This window comes from Camelus bactrianus, chromosome 7 (assembly GCF_048773025.1).
Source record: "Camelus bactrianus isolate YW-2024 breed Bactrian camel chromosome 7, ASM4877302v1, whole genome shotgun sequence".
Classification (NCBI taxonomy): Eukaryota; Metazoa; Chordata; class Mammalia; order Artiodactyla; family Camelidae; genus Camelus; species Camelus bactrianus.
The window spans coordinates 15,559,290-15,576,089 of record NC_133545.1 but is presented as its reverse complement, the minus strand read 5'-3'; the positions used below and the strand labels follow the sequence as shown (position 1 = coordinate 15,576,089).

Below are 16,800 nucleotides of genomic sequence, written 5' to 3'. Positions count from 1 at the left end.
AGATGCAGGCGGGAAGTTGGCTGCAGCAAGCTCTGGCTTTGGTCCTCAAGAGGAAACCTGCCCTTTCACATCCTCTGGTTTCAGAGCTTTGAAGAACAGAGACAGGTTTTTTTAAAAACCAAAACAGGGTTTAGTGGTCTTAGCTGTTGAGCCTGGTGGGGTCTAAAGGCCCTCATTGCTTTGCTTTTCTTAGACACAGGCCACCTCATCATTCCTAAGACTTGCTGCCAAGTGGAACGCGGCCTCTGAGTCCTCTCAGTGTGGCATTTTCAAGAAAAAGTTGGTAGGATGGTTGGGGGCCTGGAGGTGTTGGTGGTGCCCTGAGGCGGCTTTTTATAAACTTGACTCATAGAGATAATTAGTTCTTTCAAATCTTGATCTTCTTAATTAGGTCAAAAGAGCTACCAGAGTGCTGGTCTTTAAAACCTCACTTGTCCTTGCTAATCTTCCTTTCTTGGGCAGAGAAAGGCTCCAGGATCAGGGCCTTGGGAAGCCAACAGGAGAACTTGAAGTCATTGTCTTTATTTTTAGAATTTATTTTATTTTCATATTTGCCTTTTACTTATCACAAGTGATAAAAGTAACAAAAAAGTGACTCAATTTAAGAAAAAGAAATCAGTTAAAAAAATAACACAAGCAGTTTGTGGTTATGACCAAAATTGTGACAGTCGTACAGCAGTGACTGAGTTTGGAGGGGAACGTCCTGCCACGGTGAGCTCTCACGTGGGTGTGCAGGGAGAACAAGTGCCTTTAACAACAGTCAAGATTTCTAGGTCAGAAATCATTGTCCCTAAGTATTTTGAAGACATTGCTCCATTGTCTGCTGGCTTCCAGAGTCGCGGGGGAGAAGTCAGAAGTCATCCTGACTCCAGATCCTTTATAAGTGATTTTGTTTTCCTTTCTTTGGACGCTGGTAGGGTCTTCTGTTAGTCCTCGGTGCTCTGAAATTCCATAATGATGTGCTTTGGGGTGAGCCTGTCTCACCTGTGTCAGCTCTGGGATGTTTTCTTTAAAAAAAAATTGAGGTCTATCTGACATACAATATTTTGTGTAAGCTTAAGGTATATAACTTGCTGATTTGATGCATTTATATTGCAGTATGATTGCCGTTGTAATGTTAGCTAATGCCTCTATTGCATCACATAATTATCATTTCTTCTAGTGTTGAGAACAATTCAGATCTAGTCTCTTAGCAAGTTTAATGATTATAGTACAGTCCTGTTGTCTTTAATCACGGTACTATGTACAGATATTCCTTGACTTACAATGGGGTTACATCCTGATAAACCCATGGTAAATTGAAAATTTCTTAAGTTGAAAATGCATTTAACACACCTAAACTTCTGAACATCATAGCTTAGCCTAGCCTACCTCACATATGACCAGAACACTTAATTAGCCTGCGGTTGGGCAAACTCATCTAACACAAAGCCTATTTTATAACAAAGTGTTGAAAACCTGATAAATCACACATTTCTTGAATACTGTGCTGAAAGTGAAAAACAGAATGGTTGTGTGGGTACAGAATGGCTGTAAGTGTGTTGGTTTTATACCTTTGCGTTCGCCTGGCTGACTAGAAGCTGGGGCTCACTCCCCCTGCCCAGCATCGGGAGAGAGGATCACAAACATATCACTGACCTGAGGAAAGACCAAAGTTCAAATCTAAGGTATGGTTTCTACTGAATGCATATTGCTTTTGCACCATCATTAAGTCCAGAAATTGTAAGTCAAACCATTGTAAGTTGGGGGCTGTCTATGTAAGAGCTCCAGGATTTATTTATCATTTATTTATCTGCTAGTTGCCAATATGCACCTTAAACAACATCTCTCCCTCTTTCCCCCCTGCCTCCACCTCAGCCCCTGGTAACCACCTTTCTACTCTCTGCGTTTACAATTTTAGGTTTTTTTTTAAGCTTTCACATATAAAAGATATCATAGAGTATTTGTCTTTCTCTGACTTATCTCACTTGGCCTAAGGTCCTGAAGGTCCATAGATGTTGTTGCAAATGGCAGGATTTTTTTCTTTCTTATGGCTGAATAATATTTCATTGTGTGTGTGTGTGTGTGTGTGTACATATATATGTAAATATACCATGTCATCTTTATTCATTCATCCACTGATGGACACTTAGGTTGTTTCCATCTATTGGCTATTGTGAATAATACTGCAGTGGATAAATAAAGCATGGGAGTGCCTGTGTGTCTCTTGGGTAACCTGTTTTCACTTCCTTTGGTTATGTACCCGGAAGTGGGACTGCTGGATCACATTGCAATTTTATTTTTAATTTTTTGAGGAATTTAATTTTTTGAGGAAGCACTCCATACTGTGCTTCATGGTGGCTGAACCAGTTTATAATCTCACCAACAATGTGCAAGCATTCTGGGAAATTTTCTTGATTATAATAATAATTTATTTTATGTTATGTTATTATTTACTGTATTATTTTATGATTATTTTTGTTATTTTTAAATTTTCTGTTTTCTCTCTCATCTATAGAGCTCCTGTTTGTTCAGATGCTACTCTCCTCTTCAGGATTTCTGTTTTTATTCTTTCCCTTTGTATTTTCATCTCTTTGTCTTTCTAATTTCTGGGTGATTTCCACAACTTTTAACATGTTTCTTTACTAAGCTTTTAATTTCTGCTCCTATACATTTATTTCCTAGGAACTACTTTGTTTTGTTCTGTCTGAAAGTTCCAGTTTTAGATATGAGTCTTATTTTATAGATCAGTGTCTTCTTTTTATCTTTCTTAGGATGTTCATTGTATTTTTGCTTTGTTTCCTTTTCTCTGGATAGTCATTGTTTCCTCCAAGTTTCTTTTTTTCTGTTTGTGTTTTGTCTGTCATTATAAATACTTTCCTCAAATGTCTGATGATCCATGATTATGAGGAATTAAAAAGTAACTGGAACACCCAAAGGGACTGAAAAGAGGGACTTAGATACTTGTATGCCAGGGTTCATTGCCGTGTTATTAATACTAGCAGAAAGTGGAAACAACTTAAGTGTCCATCAGCAGATTAATGGATAAACAAAATGGGGTATATACGCACAGTGGAATATTATTCAGCCATAAGAGGAATGAAATTCTGATACATGCTACAACATGGATGAGTCTTGAAAACATTATACTAAGGGAAATAAGCCAGAAACAAAAGGACAGATACTATAGGATTCCACTTAGATGAAATATTGAGGCTAGGCAAGTTCATAGAAAAAGAAAGTAGACAAGAAGTTACTAGGGGCTGAGTGGGGAGGGGCGAGTGGGAATTATTGCTTAATAAGTAGAGTTTCTGTTTGGGGTGATGAAAATTGTGGAAATAGCGGTGGTGATTGCACAATATTGTGAATGTGCTTAACGCCTTTGAATTGTAAACTTAAAAATGGTTAAAATGGCATATTGTGTGTAATTTATATTTTACCACAATAAGAAAAACAAAAAAAGTGATTGGAGCCCTGAGCCGATGGGTAGGGCTTACTGACTGTCAGGGTCAGTGTAAGGAGTTCTGGCTAGGTCAGTTCAGGGGACCCTGAATTTCAGAATCCTTAGATTGAGATTCCCCAGTGACACCTCTTTCAAGGTCTTGCCCGCAGCATGCAAACCTGGCTGCTGGCGTTCTGAGAGAGAATGGGGGATGACGGCTGGGAGGAGAGGGTATCAGTATTCAGCATAAGTTTCCACGGAATCTGCCGTTTTCACTATTAAAATCTTCAATCGAGCCTGGTGTTCCCTGAGCCAGAGTTTCTCCCGCTTACTGTCTCCAGAAAATGCACGTCCAGGCTTCTTGGAGAGGAAGAGATGGGAGGGGCAGTCACCTGGCTGTGCAGAGGGGAAGGCACTCTAAGATCCAAGTGCTTCCTAAACCCATTTCCAGCCAGTCCTATTTTCAGATCTTTGTCCATCTTTGCTTTCAGGGCTTCCTGTTTTCCTATAAGGTCTGGATCTTTTGGGAGTCAGTCCCAAAAGTGTCTCCACTGCAACTTAGGAATTAGATTTTGTGGATATATATACACTATATATATATAATCAGTTTCCTGTTTTAATGAGACTTAACTTTCTTTAATTCATGACTTATTTATGAGCATATTAGTTTAAAATAAGTTTCCACTACCTTTTTGGGGCTGATTTCTGATTTAATTGTATTATGGCCAAAGATGTGGTCACTCTGCAGAGTCCCTGAAATCTTGGGGAACTTCTTTGTGATCTACTAGGTGTTCAACTTTCATCAATGTTCTCTTGTGTAATTGACCCTTTGAGGTATGTAAGAGGGGATTATCATCCCCATATTGCAGGCAATTAATTAGGAGCCCAGAGAATTTTAAAGATGTGCCCAGAATTCCTCCAAAAGGCTGGACTAGAACTGAGGAATGTGAAAGAAGGGAGCGGAATGGTTAAGAGCATGGACTCCATGCTGGTTACCTGGGTTGCCGCTAGGCTGTGCCATTTACTAGCCATCTGCCAACCGGGGATTGCAATAGTTCCTGCTTCATAGGGTTCTTGGGAGATTTATGGCACACAGTAAATGCTCAATAAAAGCTATTATTATTATTATTATTTCCACTTTTACTTTTTATCTAGGGTTCGTGATGCATCTTGTACGGAAGAGTCCTTCCATTAAAGACTACATCTTTAGAAACGTTTGCAGCTACTCCTCAGCCCAGCAATTTATATTCTGGCTACTGTGCATCAGAAATTATAGCCAGAAATACCACAACGGCAATAGAAAAGCTTTCTGGATGTAATGCATAGAGGGCACTGAAGTCAACTCAGCAAGCTCTTTATTGAGAGCTTACTATGTATTGTTACTCAATTCTTAACCTAGTTTCTATCTTCTGGGTCTTACTTATGCTTTAACAAGATAGGTATTCAAAAAAGCCTTTATAAAATGAACAATAACAACAGAAATGCTTAGAACCACAGAGTTGAAAGATGGCTGGGAGAGCAAGGGTTGGGGAGGGGGTTGACCATCCACTTTATGGCTGATTGTCCTAAATAAGCAGAATTATCTGGGCCTCCCAGACTGTCAGGTGCTAATCCCCACGATAATCAGGCTCGAAGCTCTCAGAGCCCCAGAATCAGCGAGCTGGGAGGGGGACCAGCCAGTGGTAGTTGTGTACTGGGCTGTTCATGTGGAAGCAGAGTCCTCTCTTTCTCTTTTGTGGACACAAACAGCTGACAGTCTTAAAATAAAGGCGCCCGGCCTGCCTCTGGGCTGGACACCTGGAAATAGGCCAACACTCATCTCCCTTACTGCAGACTCTGTGTTCCGCATCAGTCTCCATGAAACCAGCTTTTAAAATCTGTCTTTTGTTTTGAGTCTTTCCAACTCCTGGCTCCCTCCTTCTTCATGTCGGGTAGAGAAACTGTGCATTACTCCCTTCTGTACCATCTCCTCCCTCCTCCGCTCCCCAAAGAAAATGTGGTTGATAATTTATTTCTCTACTCCCACCACTATTGCAAGGAATGTGACATGAAGGGATATTTAGGGAAATTTTTATTTTGAAATAATATTAGAGAAAATGTGCAAAAACAGCACAGAGCATTTCAGATGCCTTTCACCCAGCTGTCCTAATGTTAACGTCTTACCTAGTGGTAGTACCATGGCCAAGGAATTAGCATTGATACAATGCAAATAACTCAACTATAGATTTTATTCAGATTTAACCCATTTCCCAGTTAATGTCCTCTTCTTGAATCCCAGATCCCATGTTGCATTTAAAGGTCCTTGAATCCTTCACTATGACAGTTCCTCGATCTTTCTTTGTCATTCATGACCTTGACATGTTTGAAGAGTGTTGGTCAGTTGTTTCACAGACAATTTGGGTTTCTCTAATTTTTTTATGCATACGTTGCGGTTATATATTTTTGGAAAGTGTTATGGACTGAATTGTTTCCCCTCGAAATTCATATGTTGAAGCCACACCCACGGTGACTGTACTTGGAGACAGGGCTTTTTGGAAGTATTTAAGGTTAAATGAGGTCAAAAGCATGGGGCCCTAGTCTGATACCAGGGTGACATGATCTCAATAAGTTTTATTACCAGTGCTTTTCCCTCGATCAGTGGGATAAGGTATGTCTGACGGGTATTTCCACTGTAAAGTTCCTGTGTTTCCTTTTGTGATTAATAAATGTCTTGGTGGGGGGATACACTTAGACTATGCAAATATTGTTTTTAAACTTTTGCCTACTAATATTAGCATCCATTGGTGAATTTTTGCCCACAGTAATTATTACTAATGGTGATTTTATGTTTCTTCTTTCCTTCTATATTTATTAAGTGGGATTTTTTCTTTTGTAAGGAAGAGCTATACCTTATTGCCAACTTACTCATTCAACTATCAGAATAGACTCGTATGTTTACTTTAGTCTATGGATTACAATTCAATGTTGTTATTTATTTCGTTGTTCAGAGTACTCCGGCTTTGGCCGATGGGAACTCTTTCATGTTGGTTTCTATGCTCTCTCATCCTTTCTGAGCACATTCTTACTTTCCGGCACCACAAGATGCTCCAAGATCATCTTGTGTTTTTCTTGCCCAAATCTGGAATCAACTGCTTCTTCAAGGAGCTCTGGGACATTGAAGAGGAAGAAGGTGTTCACCTTTGGCTGTTACAGCTTCCTCAAGTGCTTCCGGAAGGCAAATCCGCTCTTCATCCTACCTTTTTAACATTCCGCAGACAGACTAGGTCTCCTTCGCTCTCTATCCTGGGAATGTGCAAAGTATTTTGGGGCAGAAGGTTGCTGAGAACTGGCAAAACTATCTGGGGAACCCTTCGATAACTCATTTCAAGCTGCCTTAGGCCTTGATGTCCACTTTCGAAATTGTGTTCTCCTGTGAAGTTCTGTTCCTTATTTGCCCAATCGTGTAATTCTGGTCCTTTTGTTAATCTCAGCTCCTTTCTTCTCTCTCAAATGCATCTGATCATTTATAAATTCTTCTGATAATCTGCACCTCCTTTCTTCTTAGTGTTAGCATCTTATGTTTTTCTCTGTTCATTTACATTTAATCTGTATGTGTCTTTATCATTAAAGTGGGTTTTATGTAAACAACATATGGTTGGGTCATATGTTTTGATCACCTCTGAAAATCTCTTTTAATTGATGCATTTAGACCATTGACATTCAGAGTGATTATTGATAATGGTTGGATGAATAGACACTATATTACTGTTTTCTGTTTGTTTCCCTTGTTCTTTGTAACTATTTCTATCTTCCGCTCTGTTTCTGCCTTTTGTGGTTTTAACTGAGCTTTTTATATGATCTTATTTTCTCTCCTTTCTTAGAATATTACTTTTAAAAACTTTCTTTAGTGGTTACCCTAGAGTTTACAATATACATTTACAATTAATATTATAATATGGTTTTATTTTAGTAAATATAGTAGCACATTTCTACTACTAATATATAAATAAATACAGTAAACCTATCTTATTTTCCTTCTCTCTAAAGAACCTTTTTTAACATTTCTTACAAGACAGGTCTACTGGCAACAAACTCCCTTAATTTTCGTTAGTCTGAGAAAGTATTTCTCCTTCACTTTTGAAGGATCATTTCACAAGTGCAGAATTCTAGGTTGGTGGTTTTTTCTCTCAACACTTTAAATATTTCACTCTACTCTCTTCTTGCCTGCACGGTTTCTGAGGAGAAACTGAATGTAATTCTTACCTTTGTTTCTCTATAGGTAAAGTATTTTTTTTTCTCCTGGCTTCTTTCGGAATTTTTCCTTAGCTTTGATTTCTGTAATTTGAAAATGGTATGCCTAAGTGTAGGTTTTTTTGTTTTGTTTTTGTTTTTATTTTTGCTTGTTTGTTTGTTTGTTTGTTTGTTTGCATTTATCCTGCTTTGTGTTCTCTGAACTCCCTGGACTTGGGGTTTGATGTCTGATATTAATCTGGGGAAATTCTCAATCATTCCTGTTTCGAATATTTCTTCTGCTCCTTTCTCTTTCTTCCCCTTCTGATGTTCCCATTATGCACAGAGTACACCTTTCGTAGTTGTGCCATAGTCCTTGGATAATCTAGGGCTTTTAGTGCAGTCTTTGTTCTCTTTGCTTTCTGGTTTGGGGATTCTATCGGTATACCCTCTAGCGCAGAGATTCTTTTCTCAGCTGTGTCCAATCTACTAATGAACCCTTCAAAGGCATTCTTCATTTCTGTCACAGTGTTTTTTAATCTCTCGCATGTCTTTTTTGGTTCTTCCTAGGATTTCCATCTCTCTGCTCACATTGCCCATCTGTTCCTGTGTGCTGTCTGCTTTATCCATCAGGGCCCTTAGTGTGTTAATCATAGTTGTTTTAAATTCCTGGCCTGATAATTCCAACATTGCTGCTATGTCTGGTTCTAATACTTGCTCTGTCTCTTCAAACTGTGTTTTCTGCCTTTTGGTACGCCTTGTAATTTTTTCTTGATAGCAGGACATGATGTACCAGGTAAAAAGAAGTATCGTAAAGAGGACTTTAGTAACGGGGTGATGAGCGGTGGCTGGAGAGCAAGTCCTATAATTGGGTCTCAGTGTTTTAGTGAGTCTGTGCCTCTGGACTGTGGACTTCACAAGTGTTTCTCAGTTTTCATCTCCTTTCTTAGGTGGGACCTGGTGGCTAGAGTGGGCGGGAGCTGGGTACTTCTGTTCTCTCACAGGGAAGCTAGAGCCAGCTGGAGCTGGTGTTTCCCTGCCCCGGGTCATTTAGGCTTCGATAACACCCCCAGCAGGTCCGGCTTTGGTTAACTGCTTTCACCTGAGGGCGTGCCTTGTTGAAAGACCGGCATGCTCTGGTGAATTTATAAATGGTTCCTTTTCCTCTCCCTCTTCTGGAAGCTCCCAGGATTTTTCATGAGTTTGCTGAAGAAACCTGGTTGAGCTCCCAGAGGTAAATCTCACTGTGTTTTGGGAGCCCCCTGCCCATGACTTGGTCACCCTGAAGTTTTTAACTGTCCGAGTTGCCCACATCGAGCCTCCAGGAGCTCGTTAACTGCAGGTTTTCCTACCTGGGCACTGGTCCCTGCTGCTGCTTCTCCTGAGTCTCGGCTTTGGTAAGTTATGACTCCCTGTATTTCCTTATCCTTCTCTCTAATCTTCAGGGCAGTGTTTTGCCCTGGGTCCTCTGCTCGTTTACTGAATCAAGAAGAGTTGCTGATTTTTCAGCCTGTTTAGCTTTTTACCTGCAGTTGAGTAGGATGGAGTGGTGACTTCTAAGCTCCTTACATGTGGAAGTGGAAACTGAAAGCTCCCCTCTTTCTTCTCTGGCTTCTAATTACCATCCAAGGTTGGATTCCCCCACACTGCACCTCTCCTCCCCCATCCTAATCCTGTAAACATGGTCAGAGGATGTGTATTCTGAAGGCCAAGGCCAAGAAAATAGCTAGCTATCTCTCAGGGGGGCTAATTCACATGGTTTGGAGGATGTGGCTAGAAGTGGGCAGGGGAGGGCCGTGGTAGGCTGACAGAGCTGGAACAGCAGTAATCTTCCTCTGGGCTCCTTCCCCACCTCTGACCCTCAGAGTCACATGGTGACCCCTGCAGTCGCTCTGGGTGTGGCGTCTTGGAGATCTGGATGACTTCCCTGATGAGCAAAGGTCTTCCACCCTGCAAAAGCTCGGGCTGCCTGAAAAGCCCACTGCAAAAGCCTGTCACCTGAAGATCTGTGACAGCACATTATCCTGTTGGACTCTGTGGGAAGGAGTTGGCACTTTGAGTTATCAAGCACCCCTATGAACAGGAGAGGACAGGAACTCTCCCACCTGGCATTTGTAGTGCCAAATCGTGTCTTGGAAAGCTTTCAGACTTCTCAGCACTGGCAAAACCCTGGGGAGAGGCGATCAGCCAACTATCATTTATTTATGCTTTCAAAGGGCTCTGGAAACACAGGTAACAATGGGGTAGAAGAACAAGCCCTGTCATGTGTTATTAAATAGGAAGCCTGATAGCGGGGAGGGGGGCTCCCCTCTCAGATGGGTCGTGGGGGGCTAATAAGGCTCCCTGAGGCTCCGGGCTGGGGCCCTTCTAATGACTCACTAGTGAGGCTACTGGAGAAAGAGTGGCATTTTTCTCCCCTCTTCAGCCACCTTTGTCTGAGGAACTTTATGATATTTTATTAGCAATTTCTTTAAAAGGAGGCAGATCCTGATTTACTTGGGATGGACCCAGAGCAGATATACCTGGAGGCTGGACTTTAAAAATGAATGAAGTAAAATATTTATTGAAAGTTTATGAACTGCCAGACACTCTGTGGGGCAGTGGGGACACAAAGATTAAAACAATGGTCCCTGGCATGTAGCTCCCAGCCTACCTGGGTGTTCCAGGTCAAGGGCAGAGCATGTGTCAAGGCTACTGGATCAATTAATCTACAAGTATTTGTAGATAATTTGTACGCTCAGGGGAGGCAAAAAAATTCATAGCCTATTCAAGGGGCTAATGACTGAAAGGAAGGCAGTAATAAATCCACTTGGTAGAGTATAAGGAATCACGGGCAGCAGGACTTGGAAGAAGGGCCAGGTCTGTGTAGATTGGAGTTTAGAAAAGGTTGTGAAGAAATAGTGGGAGATACATTTGCAAGGCGATGATGACATGAGAAAGGGCCTTAGGAGCTGGGCTAAACAATTGAACTTGATTGGGTGAGAGAATAGGGAGCCATTGAATGTTTTAGAAGAGAAGAGGGCTGTCAGTTCCCTAGGGCTGCCCTAACAATAGCACAAACTGGATCCCTTAACACAACAGATATGTATTGTCTTGTAGTTCCGGAGGCCAGGAATCAAGGCACGTGCAGGGCCATGCTCCCTCTAAGACTGGGTAGAATCCTTCCCTGTCTCTGCCTAGCTCCAGGTGGTGGCCATCCATTCTTGGCGTTCCTTGGCTTGCAGCTGCCTGCCTCCAGTCTCTGCCTCCATCTTCACGTGGTGTTCTCCCCCTCACAGCTAAACATCTTAGAAGGACACAGATTATACTGGATTAGGGGATCATCCTACTCCAGTATGACCTCATCTTAACTAATTCCATCTGCCACCCTATTTCCAAAGAAAATCACGTTCTGAGGTACTGGGGGTTGGGACTTGAACATTTACCTTTTCAGAGAACATAATTCAACCCATAACAGTGATGAATCCGTGGGAGTGGGACAATGATAATGTTGGTCTAAATGAAGTATGTTAATTGACTGATTGATGTGGGAGGGCCTTTCTGCTGGGGGCTGGGACAGTATCAGGGCCAGCAAGGGGAGGGGGCGGGGCACCAGTGTGAATGGAGAGTTAAACTTGGCCACGGAGGGTTTTTATGGAAGAAATGACTGTAAGAGAAGATGAAACGAAGGGTGTATAATCAAGCAGTTTTGGCTGGGTTTTAATCTACATGATTAAAAGAATACTGTGATATACATTCAAATAATTGATTTTTGTAAACATTGTATTTAGCAGGAATGAAATGTTTTCTTTTTGTCGGTGGGAGGGCAGTGAAGATCATAGGTTTAGGTTTGGATGGAGAAGGCAGTTGGAGGTCAGGGCCCAGCGCTTGGGTGAAATTTCAAAAAAGCTGTGGATCTGGGACTTATTCTCTGGGGGACGCTCCTGGAGCCCTTGAGTTTTTGTCTGTACCCCCGACCTGGCTTTTGCGTTACTGTTTCTTGCTTTGATGTTGAACATCTGTGTAAGGAACACTTCTAGTTGTGTACAACTCCTCTTTGCAATAGGGTGGAGACTCCTGTCGTAACAGATGAGCACTGGGTGCATTGGGTCGATGGTGTGACGGGCATTTTGTGGGGACTGCCTCCTTGAGAATGAGGTGAGATAATACTGCTTTAGGAGTTAGGATGTGGAAGGATTCTATCAAGTTGGCCTGAAATTCTTGTTTCTGGGGTGTTCCTGCTCATGCCTCTACACTCTTAGAACCTTCACTTGTTGGGATTGGAAACAGGATGTTTTCAGATCTCCTAAAACCTCACACAACTGCTTTCTTAAAACATATTGTCTGTCTTTAAACATCTTGAATCATTTCATAACCACCTTGTGTTGCAAAATCGGTGCTTACTTCAGGGCTGTCAGCGCTTTCGTCTTGCTTGGTTACCCGCGTGTTTGACTCCATTAGTCAATCCAGTTTAAATCCGGCTCACTGGCACTGCTCATCAGCTGCTCACGTTAGTCCGTGGGGGCCTGGGTGGTCTTAATGGAACCTTATTAGACCCATTAAGCAGCACCGGGGAGGAAGCAGGAATGAGGACCTCTTGATTGAATTTTTGTTGGATGGATTTACTTATTTACAAAGAACTTGATCACTGGTGTCAGAACTGTGTCTGGGCTCCTGGGAATCGCATTTCAGCTCAGCCACATGTGAGCACAACAAACCTGGACAAGTTCCTCTAGGCTGCAAGTTCGTCTGTAAAGAACTGGCGTGTCTCAACGGGTGCCAGTTCGGACATAACACAGTGTGAGCAAAGGAAGTGCTTCTCTGCGGGGGTCCGCATGAGTTCAGCCTCAGCAGCCCCTCATCCTGTACCTGGCATCTGCTTCCACACCCTCCCCTTTGTCATATTAACCCACAGGCTTATGAAAGCTTGTATTTTTTCCTTCTTAACAAGGAGACAATGACTTCAAAGAGAAAGAATGGGGCCAAAAGTATGGATGTGATTTTTGGCAAAAAAGAATTGTCACATTAATTCATGACATGGCAAATCTCTAAACATAATTCTTTCCTAAAATATGTCAGGAAGCACAAGCAGTCTAACTCAAATAAATAATTATGGCAGGAGAAAAACAATAATGCAGAGATTTCCCCTTTGTTCAACATGCCACAATTTAGGAGGCATATCAAGTCATGTATTTGACTCTCATAGTAAGATAGTGAATATCTCAGAAAAAAGGGATAAATTTAATCAAATGAAAATGTTCTGGGCCAGAGGTATTAGACTTTTTTTTAAAGACTTCCTATATTTAATCAGTAAGACCTCCTTTTAAAATATAGCCCTTTAATTAGGAGTTTGGGATTAACAGATACACATTTCTGTATATAAAATAAATAAATGACAAGGACCTTCTCTTTAGCACAGAGAACTATATTCAATTTCTTGTAATGAGCTATAATGGAAAAGAAACTGAAAAAGAAAAAGTTTAAGTACAATGAATCGTTTTGCTGTGCATCTGAAGGTAACATTGTAAACTGACTACCCTTCAATAAAAAGTAAATATTAAAAACATACCCCTTTAATTTTAAATGAGACAATTTAAACTTTTAAAAGATAATCCACTGGGTCACACAGTCCAAATGTGTGCTATTTGGTTTGGTTATCACTGGGGAAGAATTCCCTCTTTTCCTCGAAATCATCAAACCTCAGCCATGCCTCCTGAGTGAACCGTTGCTTGTGGCAACTGGGTGGCAGATATCCAGGTTTTAATTGGGGTTTGTACTGATTCTTAGCAGCTCTTTTCATGATTATAATAATAACATGCAACAAGATTTAAACTCATCGCTACTGAGATGAGATCAACTCGGGATTTGTGTAATGGGGCACACAGAAAGAAAAGGGGGAGTAAGAAAGATGACAAGGGCTTTGTGCCTAGTGTGAGGCATAGATATTAGAAAACACATCCTCCTTGGGTCAATGAAGGCTGGAGGCTCCGTGCCTAATTGGTAAAGCAAGCTAAGCTCTGATTGTCTTCTCCCTGGACTTGGAAGCATTGGTAGCTCCTTCCAGAGACAGCTGTGTGGTCCCATTAGGGCAATCTAGTTCGAGAGCTCGGGGTGGGGCCCTGCCGCTGCCCCTTGGTTAGTGAGCACACACAGTGCAGGGAGATGGCATAGGAGCATCGCTGGCAGGGACATTAGTGCGGTGCCAGGCGATCCCCGCCCCTCCCCCACCACCCTGAGAGCCTGCTTAATGCCTAGTCTGGTCTCAACACCACTGCCACCAACCACCTCCCCCCGTGTCTCGGCCTGCATCAGCACCACACAACACAATAAACCAGAATGTGGAAAAAGTCTAACCATATGGAACTATATTACCTGAGGCCAAAACATTTCCTTCGAAGGCATGAACCCATGGAGCAGTACAGACCAGAGTAAGACACAGGTGCTTGCCCTCGGCCAGCCAGGAGGGCCTCCGGCACCCTACGATGTGTCCCCCAGCCCGGCTTATCCCTTTCTGTCCAGCGCACATCAGCAGCTGCAATGGTTTTATTTAGAGGTAGACTTTGTCTTTTCTCTCCTCCTAGGATGTCAGTCCTATCTGGGCAGGAGTCATGTCAGTTTACCACATTCATCATTTTCTTGTTGTATCTGCAGAGCCCACAGTGGTGCCTGACACATTTATAGACACTCAGTAAATAATTGTTGAATGGATGAGCTCACATGTTAGAGAACTATCACCCTACCTACCTTCTTGCCCCTGTTACCCGAGGCATTTCTTAAGCTTTTGGAGCCACAGTGGCTGGGATGGGTCTTAAGAAGGCTGCTTTGAAATGATTCCACAGGTCTTGGTTGAGAGAGTGCTGGGAAGAGGTAAAAAACTAAGTGTGAGGGACCTTTTGCTGCCACGGTCATTCTGGACACAGCCCTCAGGCCCACACCCTGCTGGCCATAGGTGAGGGGCCCCGCCTTCACGTCTGGGCCAACACGGGCTCACCTGGCGGTTAGCGTGGGACTCGCAGATGAGAGTCTTAGCCCTTGTGGCTCTTCTTTATTCCATTCATGCTGCCCCCTTTTCCCACCCCAACCCCATACTATTTAAGCCATTATTTTGCCTTCAAGCCACTAGCTGGGCACAGGTGTTTGGCTCATACCAGCAAATCCCCATTAGCGTTTGACTCCTCCAGGAGGCAAAAAGAAAAACCTACAAGGATGTGAGAGACTGTGGGCAGATAGAGAGGGATAAAAAGGATTCTGCAGAAACACAGAGTTTATTATTTATTATTTATAGCATCTAACCTTTCCTAGACAGAAGGCCAAAGGTTTTGCTTTTAATCTATTTTGCTTTTCTTTAAGAGTTTGAAAGAAAGGGAAATCCTGGGCCCTTAATGGTAGTTGCTTATATCTCACAGGTGTGTGTATTTAAAAGAAATCATTTTCCTTTTAATCATTTTCTTGTCCCCAGGTGATGCTACTGATCCCTCATCAGTAAATGTCTTTCATCTAGAGTGTTTCATGCAGCAGTAGATGGCTGATCCAATATCACCCCAAACCCAGTGGCCTAAACAACCACTGTGTATTTGTTCATGATTCTGCAATTTGAACGGGGTCCACCTAGTGGCTCTCCTGCTGAGCTCACCTGGGGTCACTCGGGGCTGGAAAGTCCAAGCTAGCCTCCCTCAGCTGTCTGGCTGTTAGCCGGGGCTATTGGCTGGGTTGCCTCAGTCCTTCACGTGGCCTCCCCTCAGGTATAATTCTGAACTTCTTTCCAAGCTGAGGTCCAAGCAGGCAAGCCCCAGTAAATAAGCACCTGTTCGCACCTCTGCTGGTTTCGTGTCTAATATCCCACTTGGCCCCGGCAAGCCACATGGCCAAGGCCAAGAGTCAGTGTGGGAAGGGGTTACACAAGGGCGTGGATACCCAGACGTGATTCACTGGGGACCATGACAGTAACAGTGTACCCTGGGTGTGAAGAGATGTGCGTTATTTATGGGTTTGGCTTTTCATTTGCGTCAACCAACACATTACATTTTCCTGTGACTTTGCTCCTCGGCCTCGGCCAGTCTTACAGGGTTTTCATCAACCTTTTCCAGCTAAACATCTATACCAGGAGTTGGCAGACTTTTCCCATCAAGGGCCAGAGAGTAAATATTTCAGGTTTTGTGAGTCATATAGTCTCTGTTGCAAGTACTCACCTCTGCTGTTGAAGTGTGGAAGCGGCCATAGAGAATCTGTAAGAGAATGGGTATAAGTTATGTTCCAATAAAACTTTATCGACAAAAAAAAAAAAGAAAAAAGAAAAAAAAGGTAGTGGGACAGGTTTGGCCTGTGGGCCATAATTTGCTGATTCTATCCCATAGTAATTCTAGACTGCCCCAGAAAAGTATATTACATTCAAGTATTGCTATTTCTTGAACTGAAAATTAAATGTCATCTTTGAAGACTTTGATTCAGTCATGGGAAGTGATTGATAAATGCATGTTATTTTTCACCTGTTTAAAATCATAAACATAAAAACATAAAGTTCATAATCATATTTTTAAGTATCTTTTCAGAACTTGGAAAACGCTGTGTTTGTTGAATAAAATGCGATGAGCTGGTTCAGTGAAAGTTGGAGAGGCAATATAAGAGGAAGAGCACAAATTTTAGAGTCAGACTACCTGAGTTTAAACTCAGCCTACCACTAACTGGCTGTGTGACCATATACAAGTTACTTGACTTCTCTGAGCTTTAGTTCTCTGATTTGAAAACAAATGACAATAGTTCTACCTCATAGGGTTTAAAAAGTTTTTTTTTTAATTTTTAAAAATTTTTATTGAAGCACAGTCAGTTTACAATGTGTCAATTTCTGGTGTACAGCATAATGTTTCGGTCATACATATACATACAGATATTCCTTTTCATATTGTTTTTCATTATAGGTTACTACAAGATATTGAATATAGTTTCCTGTGACATACAGTATAAACTTGTTGTTTATCTATTTTATATATGGTACTTAGTATCTGTAAATCTTGAACTCCCAATTTATCCCTTCCCACCCCTTCCTGCTACCAGTAACCTTAAGTTTGTTTTCTATGTCTGTGAGTCTGTTTCTGTTTTGTAAATAAGTTCATTTTTTTTTTTTTAGATTCCACATATAAGTGATATCATATGGCATTTTTCTCTTTTTAACTTACTTCACTTAGAATGACAAT

At 41.9% G+C, this 16,800-nt stretch overlaps 1 long non-coding RNA gene across 1 annotated transcript; it reads right to left on the bottom strand.

The window, feature by feature from the left end:
• Positions 1-646: 646 nt before the first annotated feature.
• LOC141578130 (uncharacterized) lies at positions 647-16,440 on the bottom strand. The gene is made up of 3 exons (XR_012508073.1): positions 15,799-16,440; positions 14,354-14,466; positions 647-1,007 (listed from the first exon to the last, which is right to left on the bottom strand). It is a non-coding gene; the product is annotated as an uncharacterized LOC141578130 (long non-coding RNA).
• Positions 16,441-16,800: the final 360 nt, after the last annotated feature.